Source organism: Sus scrofa, chromosome 3 (assembly GCF_054392235.1).
Source record: "Sus scrofa isolate SSC_HxYL_T2T_F1_AM1 chromosome 3, Sscrofa_HxYL_maternal_Yorkshire_Landrace_v2.0, whole genome shotgun sequence".
NCBI lineage: Eukaryota > Metazoa > Chordata > Mammalia > Artiodactyla > Suidae > Sus > Sus scrofa.
In genome coordinates this window covers 137,424,367-137,436,441 of record NC_139385.1, presented here as the reverse complement: position 1 = coordinate 137,436,441, position 12,075 = coordinate 137,424,367, and the positions used below count along the sequence as shown (strand labels likewise).

Sequence of the window (12,075 nt, the reverse complement as noted above, 5' to 3'; positions counted from 1 at the left end):
AAAATGCAGTAAGTAGGAAAAAAAATGACCCAATGAAGGCTTTATGATCGCCAAGCCTACAACTTTCTGAGAAGATAATAGGTTGTTTCTTTTCTTTTTTTTTTTTCTGTCTTTTTGCTATTTCTTGGGCCGCTCCCGCGGCATATGGAGGTTCCCAGGCTAGGGGTCCAATCGGAGCTGTAGCCACCGGCCTACGCCAGAGCCACAGCAACGCGGGATCCGAGCCGCGTCTGCAACCTACACCACAGCTCTCGGCAACGCCGGATCGTTAACCCCCTGAGGAAGGCCAGGGACCGAACCCGCAACCTCATGGTTCCTAGTCAGATTCGTTAGCCACTGCGCCACGACGGGAACTCCGAGGTTGTTTCTTTATCTTAAATGAATGAGACATGAAGCAGGCCACCTCTCCCTCTCTATGCTGCTTCCCTGGTATCTCAGCCCCGCTGAGGTTTTCACTGGCACCACCTGGCTCCATGCTCTGCCCAGAGCCCTTGCAGACACAGGGCTCTCCACAGGAGCTGCGTGCGGAGGGGAGGGCAGGGGGTACCAACCTGGCAGTTCAAGGTGGCCGAGTCACCCTCCCCTCCTGTGTCTTCCCAAGAGAAATGCTGCCTCAAAGGACAGAGCAGATGTTCTTTGGGCAGAGTGATCATTCGTCAGCCCTTCCCCTGGGGACAGGAGGTAACAGCGCATTTATCTGAGAGCCGAGGCTAAATCCTCTGATTTTTTAGGGCTGCACCTGTGGCATAGGGAAGTTCCCAGGCCCAGGGATGGCATCGGAGCTGCAGCTGCCAGCCTGTCACAACCACCAGCCACGGCAATGCCAGATCCAAGCCATATCTGTGACCTACACTGCAACTTTCGGCAATGCCACATCCTTAACCCACTGAGCGAGACCAGGGATTGAATCCACATCTTCATGGGTGCTAGTCTGATTCGTTTCCGCTGCGCCACAAGAGGAACTCCCAACGCCTCGATTTTCAGAGACACAGTTCAACCCCTAAGTTACCCTCTTGCCATCAAAGGTGCTTAAGACTTTGACAGGCAGTGACATGGGGAAGGGCGTTTCTGGGTGGCGGGGGCCCAGCAGCGGCAAAAGCACTGGGGGTTGGGGGTGGGCTTCCTCTGTTTCTCCCAAGGCAGTCAGCCCCCTGTGGCTGATCTGTGGTTCACATCACCCTGCTGAGAAGCTTGTCCCTGTGGTAAACTTGGGCATTTTAATTACATACGTGACTTCGGATTGATGGGACTTCACCTTGCGCCACAGCTGGACCCAAGGCCCTCCCCACGTGGCTTCCTCTTGCATCAGGGCAGCCCATTGGAACACGGGGATCGAATAACCTCCGCTGATAGGAGATGCTTGGCTTCAACTTGGATTTTTTTTTTTTTTTGGCCGTGCCCCATGGCATGCGGAAGTTCCCAGACCAGGGATCAAACCTACGTCACAGCAGTGACACTGTCAGATCCTTTAACCATTAGGCCACCAGGGAACTCCTCAACTTGAATTTTGTGTTGGCTCCTCAGTTCCGAATCGACTGTCTCTGTTAACCAAGAGGATGAAATCAAATCCCCGGGTTACTGGGGACGATTTTTGTTTTGTTTTCCTTTTTTAGGGCCGCATCTGCAGCATATGGAAGTTCCCAGGCTCGGGGTTGAATCAGCTGTAGCTGCTGGCCTACACCACAGCCAGAGCAACGTCAGATCCGAGCTGCGTCTGTGACCTACACTGCAGCTCATGGCAACACCAGATCCTCAACCCACCGAGCGAGGCCAGGGACCGAACCTGCATGGATACTAGTCGGGTTCTTTACCCACTGAGCCACAGCGGGAACTCCCAGGAGAGTCTTTTGAGGAGAAATGCTGACGGAGCTGGGAGGATTTGTCTGAATGGAGAGTAAGCTGGTCAGCAGAGCTCTTTGTGGGTTGGACAGATGCCACGAGCCCCACCCCGGCCTTCCTCCCGAGAGGATGCCTGTGGCTCTGGGCTCTGCCTTCCATGCCTGGAGTGCCACCTTCCCAGCCTCCTTGGCTCCTGTGGCCAGCACTTCTCACTCTTCTCCTGGGACCTGGGGTCTGTGACACCTCCGTCACTTGGCCCCAATTTTCCTGCTCTTGTAGGCCTGGCAAGTGGACACTCATTTTTCAGCCTGTTCCCTGGTGCTTCCTCGGGGTAGTTTTTCCTGGGAACTGGACTTACCTTGAAACTCAGATAAATCCATATTTTAGGGTCCATCCACCACTTGGGGGGCCCTGGTACATTTCTGAGTTTCAGCTCCTCACCTGTAGAATCATCCCCATTGTGGCTTTTCCCACCCCTGGCAGGGGTCCTTCTGTCCTCCTGGGGGCCCCAGGCCACTGTCGCAGGCATCACCAAGGCAACCTGTGCTTTGGAACAGCAAGGAGCTTTTTACTTCGACATCATAGAGAATTATGGCATGATCGCATGCCCATTTCTAAAAGCTCTTCTTTCTTCAGGAAAGCATCTGATTAACAAAAATCTATGCATTCACAGCTTTTTATCTGGCAGAACTTGTGACTGATGTCGTCCAGCGGGTGGGTGGCTTTTCCAACAGTTTCTTATGTTCGCAAGCATTTTCCCAGTTGCGTTTCCTTCTCTGCAAAAGGTCCTGGCTCCCTGAAAACACTTACAAAATACTTATGGAAACTTTCAGGCCTTTGGAAAACAGGCTATTTTAGGTGAAGGGTCCTTGACATTCCCATTTTGTGAATTTTTTTTTTTTTTTAAACCGATGGTGGAGCCGGTATTTGGAAAGATGGAGTTAATTATACCCCTGGGTCTGCTGTTATTTCCTGTGTGGTCCTGTTGTGACCAGGCTCAGTTGCTCTGTATGTAAAAACAGGTGATAATGATTAAAAAAAAAAAGCCACTTTCCCCACTCTGTTATTGAAGACTAAATTAAGGCTCTTAAGGCTGGGGGTATTTTATTATCACCTGGCATAAGGTGGCTTCCTGCCCTTATTATTCAAAGGGACCTTCCCACACACCTTGTTTGATGTACTAGTCACCCTAGGGCAGCCTAGGTCCTCTCGTTCTAATGTGTAATATAGTGCTTGCTACTGTTGCATTTAACAGCTGGTAGCAAAACATCGAGAGGTAATTAAACGGTGCCGGGAACAGGACCCAGAGAATTTTCCTGGGAGGCGTTGTTTTCTTTCCTTGTCTGAGGGCATTTTGCTGGAGAAAGTGATTTAGTGCTTGTTCTTCAAGAGCAAAGGCAAAAAGGAGCCAGGGTCTCTAACCAAGTGACCCCCGCATGTTTCATCCCTGGTAATAACTCACTTTTATCTCCTGCCGTGGGGAGTGGACCACCTGCCCAGGAGGCCGGGGGGCCTCTTTCCAGCTGGGGCCTAATGTCAAGGGCAGCAGGAGCAGGAGAATCCTTTCGGGTGGGAGTGTATGACTTCGCAGTCCTTGAGCGCTGAACACAAACACTTAAAAAAAAAAAAAAAAATCCGTGTGGGAGAAAGGCAGGCTGATTGAAAGGTGGCATTCGGATTGTTCTGGTAACTGATGTTTTCCTTTCTGTTCAGGAGGAAGAAGCCTGTGGGCTCTCTGAGGCTTCTCCTCTGGGCCTGAGCCCCCAAGCGGAGAGTTTCAGAAAGCCAAGGTCAGGGCGCTGGACCAGCTGAGCTTTGCGCTGCACTTGGGAAGCGGCGGGGGCGTTGAGTAACGCAGATCTTTGTACCCAGTCTGGCTGAAGACTATAAACCAAAGGTGTCCTTTATTTGGCCAAGGCTGAAGCCTATGGAATCAAGTCACCTTAGACGCAGAGGCGATTGGAAACTCTGGCCGGCTGGGTATCCAGATTCTGGGTTGAGCAGAACCGTGACTGAATCTCACCCAGCATCTCAGGCCAGCGTCCAGTGTCTAGAGATTAAAGTGGACGAGAGGGGGGAGTTCCCGTTGTGACTCAGTGGTTAATGAACCCAACTAGGAACCATGAGGTTGTGGGTTCGATCCCTAGCCTCACTCAGTGGGTGAAGGATCCGGTGTTGCCATGAGCTGTGGTGTAGGTCACAGACGCGGCTCAGATCTGGCGTGGCTGTGGTGTAGGCCGGCAGCTGTAGCTCCGATTAGACCCCTAGCCTGGGAACCTCCATATGCCTTGGGTGCAGCCCTGACAAAAAGACGACAAACAAAACAAAAAAGAAATAAAGTGGACGAGAGGGAAAGTGGAGAGGCGGCGGGCTTGGGGGATGATGGGTTTGCATTCAGATCCCTCTCTGCCTCTTCCTGGTTTTGAACTTGGGCAAGACAGCCGTCTCTGTGGCCCTGGCATCCTTCTCCCGTAGATCTCAGGACCGTGCGGGGGTGTATTGAAGTGAAGTGTCCAGTGCCCCTCGAAGGCTCCCCCAGGGGCTGTTGGTGTGCCAGCCTTGTCGGGTGGATGACAAACACTTAAAGCAGCCTCCTCTGCAGGACCGTCAAATAGCACGTTGATGTTTTTGCATTTGCCTCGCCGTACCATGCCCTGTCTGAACATCCTCTGCTCCCCAGAAGGTCAGCATGACCTCATTGTCTGGGACAGATTTGGCCTTGGTCTGTTTTGGTCTTATCGTTACTTTTCATGCTGTGCTTTCCAAAACACATCACACGTCTTCTTGTCACTGGCTGAACGGACGCCGGATTCTGTGCAGCCCCTGGCAGGCAGCTCTGTCCCTTCTCTTATTCCTGACTCATGGGACCCTGGGCTTGTTTAGGATGGCAGAGTGCCTGGCTGAAAACCCAACTTCCTAGGCTCCACTGGAGCGTAGGTGGCCGTAATGCCAAGTTCCGGCCAATGTTTTACAAGCAGAAATCTATTGGGTGGGACTTCTGGGAAAACAGTTGTTTTCCTGGTAAAGAAGCGTGCTCCTTTTATTCTTTGCTTTCCTCCCTTCCTCTGGTCTGGATTGGGAACTCCAGGGGTCAGCGTCCAAGGCAGAAGAAGCTTTGGGCTTGGATGGCATTGTCAAGAGGCCACTCTGGCTCTGGACCAGGTCCCTGCAGCCTCCGAGTTACATGGGAAGAGTAAATCCCTATTGGGTTGAGCCACAGTGGTTGGGTTTCTGTAACAGCCAACCACATATGATTACTGAGGAGTTCCCATCGTGGCTCAGTGGAAGTGAACCCAACTAGTATCCATGAGGATGCAGATTCGATCCCTGGCCTTGCTCAGTGGGTTGGGTTAAGGATCCAGTGTTGCTGTGAGTTGTGGTGTAGCTTGCAGACATGGCTTGGACCCCGCATTGCTGTGACTGCGGTGTAGACCGGCAGCTGCAGCTCTGATTCGACCTGTAGCCTGGGAACCTCTGTATGCTATAGGTGCGGCCCTAAAAAGACAAAAAATAAATACATAAATTTGATCATTGATATTAGGGGTGCTTCTCTGACCTCACATTGACATGGCTATCAATTTAAATGTGTTTCATGTGGCCTTTTGAAAGGTGTCTTGGTCACATTCTTTCTCTTGTGTCCACCTCCTTCTGCAATGACGCACCCTATAGATTTACTTGGGACTCTTTTTTTTTTTTTAACCCCTTACGTTTATTTATTTTTAAATTTTGTTTTATTGAACTGTAGTTGATTTTCAGTGTGTTTACTTTTGCTGTATAGCACAGCGATTCAGTTCTTTTGCATACATTCTTTTTCATATTCTTTTCCATTATAGTTTATCAGAGGATATTGGACATCGTTCTCTGTGTCCTATAGGAGGGCCTTGTTGTTTATCCATCTTAGACGTAATGGTTTGCACCTGCTAACCCTAAAATCCCAGTCCGTCTGTCTCCCCCGCCACTGCCCCACCTTGGCGACCACAAGTCTGTTCTCTGTATCTGTGAGTCTGTTTCTGTTTTTTTGTTTGTTTGTTTGTTTGTTTGGTTTTGTCTTTTGTCTTTTTAGGGCCACTCCTGCGACATATGGAGGTTCCCAGGCTAGTGGTCAAATCGAAGCTGAGGCCACCAGCCTACACCACAGCCACAGCAACACCAGATCTGAGCTGTGTCTGCGACCTACACCACAGCTCATGGCAATGCCGGATCCTTAACCCATTGAGCGAGGCCAGGGACCGAACCTGCAACCTCATGATTCCTGGTCGGATTCGTTAACCACTGCGCCACAATGGGAACTCCAAGGTGAGAATTTTCGTGAAGATTAAATAAGATAGTATATGTTGCATCCTCATGGCAGTCTTTGCATGTGTGTGTCTTTTTGCCTTTTCTAGGGCTGCACCTGCGGCATATGGAGGTTCCCAGGCTAGGGGTCAAATTGGAGCTGTAGCCGCCAGCCCATGCCAGAGCCACAGCCACTCGGGATCCAAGCTGCGTCTGCGACCTACACCACAGCTCACAGCAATGCTGGATCCTTAACCCACTGAGCAAGGCCAGGGCTCGAACCCGCAACCTCATGGTTCCTTGTCGGATTCGTTAACCACTGAGCCCTGACGGGAACTCCTAATGGCAGTCTTATTCTAGACAGCTACCTCTCTCTCCCTTTTGGTTTTCTTGGGAAGCAGCAACTTTCATTTTTTTTTTTTGATAGATCCTGCCATAGGTTTATTTGTACAAACACTAGTCCCTGACAGACAGCAGCCTGGGAAGCACACCAGTCCTTCTGTCCTCCCATGGGGAGACAAGACGCCCCTATTGTGGAGCCTTTTGGGGGCCTGGGCACATTTGGGAGCTGGAGCCGGAGCTGGATCTCCAGCTGCGGCCTTGGCCTTGGTCTGAGCCTTGACCTGGGGCTTTGGCCGGCAGAGCCTGAGGCCCTCGGCCATGCAGGCACGAGCAGGTTTCCCAAGGTTGGGGCCAGCAATGCAGTCAAGTCGACGGAGCCTGCAGCTGCTGCCTTTGGGGATGCTGGGTTTGACCTCCTAGGGTTTTACAAGGCCCTTGATCTCTTCTGAGTGGCCTTGGCGTTGATGGCCTGCATCTTCTTTAGGCCCCTCTTGCTGTGCCTCTTGGCAAAGCGCATGCACCTCAGAACTTGGGGTCCACTCCCTTAAGAGATTCATGTCGCCGTCATCGGGGTTTCCTGCTGCTGTTTCTGTGCCACTTTCGGGACTGATGATGTGGGTGTGGTTCTTGGACTTTGCCATGTCTGCACCCGGGTCGGCCGATCCGGAAGCGCCTGGGGCTGGAAGAGTCGATCCTTTTTTTCAGTTATTCAGTTTTATTGGGGTGTAGTTGATGTACAGTGTTGTGTTAGTCAACAACTTTGAATCCTTTTCCCTGATTCTTTCAGTAATTCTCCCCACATTTCTAAAGAACCTACTTTGCCGCTTCTCGATGCTTGAGTCCTGGTAATATTTATTAACCTCCCAATGTGGGAGATAAGGATTTTGCCCGTTTGCACATATGCCCTGGGCTCCCCACTCCGAGACACTCGTCCTGCCCTCTGTCCTCCCAAGAGAGTTCTTGATGGTGTTTGAAAGCTCCCGTTTGCATGAGTAGGGCCGTGTAAACAGTTTGATGGCTGAGCCAAGGGTGTACTGTTATTATTCTTTTTTTCTTTTTCCTGCATAGCTTTTGCTTTCCCTAAAATTAGTCATTGCTTGCTTGATGTGATGCATTTATCGCTATTTGTCTGGTGATCAGCCCCAAACAGGGAAGTGATAAGTGCTTAGTTCTATGAGAAAAGAAGAGACAGGGCCGGTTCTTCAGGAGAAAGAGTCCCCCCCATTCAATTCTTAAAGCAACTTCTATATGTGATCTTGTGACAGGGCGGACTTAATTTGGTAGCAGATGCCGAAGTCAGTTTCCATATGGCTGTTTTCCATGAGGGTGTTGACAAAAAGCCGAAGTGACAATATTGCAGTGCCACCCTGGGGAGATGACTCCACGAGGGGCCAAGTTAATGGCGCTGAGAATGTCTTGGGGCGAAACTTGATCTTGTGGGTGAACTCGAGCCGCCGGTGGACTGGATGGACGGCGTGGCTCCTGGACTGTCCTTTCTGCCGGTCATCCTCTCTAAATAGCAAGCCTGCACTCATTCATTCAATCAGGAAGCACCCCTGGGGACAGCCAGGCGGGGGCTGGGCTCTGGACAGTCTGCGGTCAACAAAGCAGGTGCAGTCTTTGCCCTCCTGGAGTTCCTGGTCTTGTGGGAAGGCAGAGGCTGAGCCTTGCTGGCTGGTGCAGGTTGAGAAGGAGGAAGGCAAGATGTCCTTTCATCCCACTTCTATCGGTCGCTGAGCCAAGTCTGCCACCTCGATTGTTCTGTTGATAAGAATTCCCCACATCTCTTTTTGAAGGCTTATCTCCTTTTTGCATAGATGCTCAAACAGCTGTTGAGTAGAGTAAACCCACAGGACGGCAGAATCTGTCTTTCGCAGGCTATAAAGTCAAACAGCATCCAGAAAGATACTTGCTCGGGGCAACAGTGCAGCTGCCTTTGGGTTGGACACGGGTTCCCAGATGGTCACGCTGGGAAAGGGCTCTAAAGAGATGCTGGCTGCTGTGTCGATCCAGGGGTCGCTATTCTAGTAGGATGAGGAATGATGAGGCTTAAAGGTTGCAAACCTCTCACTTTGCATCTACTCCAAATTCACACCGACGTCAAGGTTACCGAGTGCCAGAAATCTCTGGTCCATAAGAGGCAAGAGTTTCTAAGGTGCAGATACCCTAATCGGAAGTAGCAGAGGTATTTATTTGGATCGAATGTTCTATTCCTTGTCTTTAAAACAATATAACAGCTTCTTATTATAAGGCAGAGGGTTGGACCAGGTGATAGTTTCAAGTCCCCTTTCAGCTGTAAAACCTGTGATTAGAGAATGTTTTACAAAGCTTTTTGTCACACGGTGCTTTGCGAGCAGTAAGTGGTATGAAGTCTGTATTTTCTGGCAGAAATCTTTCGCACCAGTACCCTCATGAAATTATATACATTTGTCAAATTTCACTTTTGTCTTTGCTGGCTGTAGATATTTATTCCCCCAAAAAAACCTTTTTTTTTTTTTTTTTTTTTTTTTTTTTTTTACTTTGGAAGTTATTCAGGAATGAGTCCTTTTGGCAATTCTTTTTCAACTGGCTTGGATCATTCTCAACATTATTAAAATGCGACTTTGGTCACTAGAAGTACAGAATTTTATTGCAGTGTAGTTATTATCTTCAAAAATAATCAGAAGATTTTCTTTTCTTTTAGTTTATATGTTTATTTTGCATAATTCCTTCGAAAATTCCCATTTGCTAGTGCTGAGAGGATCTTCCTCATTTGAAAATAACAGGCAGTCCTAAAAATATTTAAAATAATGAAATTATTATTAGAAATAAGAATCTGTTAAACCTGTGAGAGTCCCCTTACTCTAATCAGTGAAAAAGACCCTATAAAACAGTGAAGAGAGGAGTTCCTGTCATGGCTCAGCGGTTAACGAATCTGACCAGCATCCATGAGGACGCAGGTTCGATCCCTGGCCTTGCTCAGTGGGTTAAGGATCCAGCGTTGCCGTAGCTGTGGTGTGGGTCGCAGACGCAGCTCGGATCCTGCATTGCCGTGGCTGTGGTGTAGGCCAGTGGCAACAGCCCTGATTCAACCCCTAGCCTAGAAAGCTCCATATGCCACGGGTGTGGCCCTAAACAAACAAACAAACAGTATATGGAGAAATCAGAATATACTGCAGAACAGGGATTAAACCTGTAAAGTAAAAGTGAGATGGTAATATCTACAGAGGGTTTTTTTTTTTTTGGTTACTAAGGTAAACTGAAGGGTGGTTTAGGAATTTAGAGAAACAGATAACTAATAAACATATGAAAAGATGCTCAACTTCACTAGGAAAGGGGGAAATGCAAATTAAACTACAGTGAGATACCATTTCACACCCCCTAGATTAGCCAAAATTTAAGAGTGGGAAAGTCAAGGGTATATAAGGATGTGGGACATCCAGGTTTATTCACTCAAATTGATACGACCTTTGTGCTCCCTGGGGTGCTATTCATGTAGCTACAATGTGAACAGTACCCCCTGGAGTTGTGTGGCAGCCTCGAGATTGTGTATAGCAGGAGACGCGCCTGATAAGTTTATCCTGGTGTCATTTGTAATCACACGCAAGCAGACAAAAACGGGAAGTAATTTACACAATCACCATCTCTGGCGTGGAAAAATAAGTCGTATATTTACACGATAAGGTGCCATATGGTAGTAAAGCAACTCACAGATACAGGCAACGTCCTGGATGAATCTTGGAATGTTGCATTGACCAAAAAAGCGTATCATAGAAAAATCATACAGTGCGTCCGTTCATACCGAACGTAAAGGAGGTGAAACTGGACAGTATGTTGCTTAGGCTGAAACAAATGCAAATGAAGTTAAACTAGCTCGTAAGAGCCAAATTTCAGGCTCTAAAGCAGAGCGACTGAAGCAGAATCTGCATTTTAATAAGACCCTCGGGTGATTTGTAGACATTAACTTCGACCTTTCCCCACTAGGAAAGAAAAAAAAAAAAAAAGCCAAGGTAATTCTGTGTCAAATTTTAGGTTAACGTGAAGTTAAATAAGGTAAGAGTTGTGTTAAAATTATAAAGAAAAAGCAAGGGAATGAGAAACATAAAATGTAGGGTACCGGTTCCCTGGGCATGGGGGCGAATAAGAAGCCCATAAGGTGGCAGAGGGTGGGGAGAGGTCCAGGGATGCTGGGATGGTCTTGGTCCTTACCCTGGCAGTGGGCAGGTGGCTTTTCCTTGTGTCATGAGTCTTTTTTTTTTTTTTTTTTTTGTCTTTTTAGGACCACCCCCGTGGCATATGGAAGTTCCCAGGCTATGGTTCGAATTGGAGCTTCAGCTGCCTGCCTACACCACAGCCACAGCAGTGCCCGAGCCAGGACTCGGACCTACACCACAGCTCACGGCCACCGAGAGAGACCAGGGATGGATCCTGCATCCCCATGGATACTAGTTGGGTTTGTTACCACTGAGCCACAACGGGAACGCCCCCTGAGTCTTTATCACGTAAATATGTACAACTATTCTTTGGGGTCTGCTCAAATTTAATAAGCACAATTCAGAAAAAAAGGGAAGGGCTGAGAGTAACGATATGCCCAAACTGCCTCGACCAGTCGGACCTGAGGTTGGCCTAGGAGGATGGGGAGTCTGGCGTCTGCGGAGGGGAGGCCCTCCTAGGTCTCTTTTGGGTCAGAAAAGAGTGGACTTTGTGCAAGTCCATCCATTCCAGCCCACAACTCTCTCGGGCCCCAAAGTCCATGCAGTTCCAGGGAGAAAGGACCTAGGTGGTAGGCTGATGTTAAGGGGGCAGGTGCCCTGGCTGCCTCCCAGATTCCAGACAGTGACTCAGGCCTTGAACTGGAGGACTTTGCTCCCCATTCAGCCCCCGCAGGGTTCCTAGTTTACCCTGTGAGTGCTGCCACCTGAAATATACTAATAGCTGTTGAGCTGGGGCTGTGGGGTGCAGAAGAGAAGATGTAGCTGGGAGCTCGTTTTGCAGAGGTCAAATGACTGATCAACTGGGGAGTAGCAGTCAGGTCAGGGTGGCTCCAGCACTCAGGTCCTCTTATCTTTTTTTCTTTCTTTCTTCTTCTTCTTTTTTTTTTTTTTTTGGTCTTTTTAGGGCCACCCCTGAGGCATATGGAAGTTCCCAGGCTAGGGGTCAAATCGGAGCTACAGCCACAGCAATGCTGGATCCGAGCTGCGTCTGTGACCTACACCACAGCTCACGGCAACGCCAGATCCTTAACCCACTGAGCGGGCCAGGGATCGAACCTGCATCATCATGGGTACTAGTTGGATTCATTTTTGCTGAGCCACAACGGGAACTCCCAGGTCCTCTCATCTTTTTCATATCATGCTGTCTTGAAAAGGCTTCAGGCTTGATGGAATTTCCTGAGTATAACAACCCCCAATTATTTATACAAACCGCATTTTAAAACATTAGAAAATACAGAAAAATAGAATATAGAGAATTAGAAATCGGATGAAGAGAAAAGTGTCCATAGTTTCATTTCCACAAACATCTACTGTTAACATTTCAGTGTGTTTCCTTCCAGTCTTTTTTTCTCTCTGCATTTAAAATACTTCATCTAGAAGCTCCCATCGTGGTGCGGCAGAAATGAATCTGATTAGGAACCATGAG

At 48.8% G+C, this 12,075-nt stretch overlaps 1 protein-coding gene and 1 pseudogene across 3 annotated transcripts in view; one reads left to right on the top strand and one right to left on the bottom strand.

Moving 5' to 3' along the window:
• The window catches only part of GREB1 (growth regulating estrogen receptor binding 1), a 136,347-nt gene that overhangs the window by 31,110 nt on the left and 93,162 nt on the right, over positions 1-12,075 (top strand). The window lies entirely within an intron of this gene.
• On the bottom strand, positions 3,783-7,128 carry LOC146404960 (large ribosomal subunit protein eL29 pseudogene; annotated as a pseudogene).